The 1,188-nt window shown below is 41.2% G+C and overlaps 1 protein-coding gene across 1 annotated transcript in view; it reads right to left on the bottom strand.

Moving 5' to 3' along the window:
- Positions 1-1,188, bottom strand: part of AP2B1 (adaptor-related protein complex 2, beta 1 subunit) — a 163,949-nt gene that overhangs the window by 72,349 nt on the left and 90,412 nt on the right. The window lies entirely within an intron of this gene.

Here is a 1,188-nt window from a genome sequence, read left to right as displayed (position 1 = left end):
TCTCCAGGCAGAGATAGTCGATTGAAAAATCACATTTAAATTTCCTTTCTCCTGGAAGAAATTCTGTCATAATTAAAGGAAAATAAAAAATTTAAAAAGTATAAATTCATAAAGACAGGAAGGAAAAAGATACAACAGCAATAAAATCTTGGTAGCCGGAAAAAAGATGGGTTAGCAATAACACCACAGAATCTCAAAGGTTTAGGATTACCTGTGGAACTGTATGGAAGGGAGGGAAGGAGGGTATTAAGAGAGAGAGGATTAAGATGCCATTAAGAATCCTAGATGCCCACCCAATTCCATACTGCTAGACAGCTCTTGGCCCCCCAGCCTCGTGTAAAACCGAAGATTGATTCTTTTAGAGAGGATAAAATACATGGCACTTAGAAGGAAATGCCAGACACGGCTGAGGGGTGGTAAACTAAGTGAATTTATGCACACTGAATGCTAAGACTCTCCAGCCTTCTTTCCCAACTTAGCTCCCAGAGGCTGGCAGTAAGCCTTACATTCCAGACAGGAGACTCGAAAATAATTTTTGAAATAATCAAGCCAGCCCAAAGAGAAAGACATGAAAATATTGAGAAGGATTCTAGCTATCCTCAGTGATGGGCGACTGAAGCTTCTGTCCTGGGCCTGATGGTGAGAGTTCTGATACTCCTACCCTCCTCTGGCCTCCCCCAAACCAGAGAGAGAGGAATCCACAGGACTAAAGAGACATGCTCAGCCAGAACACATAGAATTCCCTTGCCGGACAACTCCAATGCTGCTTCTAAGGCCTACTTGAGACACTCCTACTGGTTACTTTTCCTGAGAGACAATAAGCATATCCTTCCATTTTAAAGATACATATTTAATATTTACAGAGTAAGTAATATAAATGTCTGGGATTTGCTCCAAAATAATATGGAGTAGGACTATGGAAAGGGGTACAAAGGAAATGATATTAACCATGTATTGATCATTATCAAAACTGGATGATGGGTACACAAGGACTCATTATACTATTATGTTTACTTCTGTAATGTCAATAATTTTCCATAAAAAAAAGTTCTTGGAAAGTGGAACAAAAGGAGAGAGAGAATGAAAATAGGAGGGAAAGGGCCGGGCGCGGTGGCTCACACCTGTAATCCTAGCACTCTGGGAGGCCGAGGCGGGTGGATCATTTGAGCTCAGGAGTTCAAGACCAGT

The sequence above is a fragment of the Propithecus coquereli genome, unplaced genomic scaffold, assembly GCF_000956105.1.
Source record: "Propithecus coquereli isolate 6110/MARCELLA unplaced genomic scaffold, Pcoq_1.0 Scaffold291, whole genome shotgun sequence".
In the NCBI taxonomy this organism is placed as follows: Eukaryota; Metazoa; Chordata; class Mammalia; order Primates; family Indriidae; genus Propithecus; species Propithecus coquereli.
The sequence above is the reverse complement of the archived record's forward strand: the minus strand, read 5'-3'. Positions and strand labels throughout refer to the sequence as shown.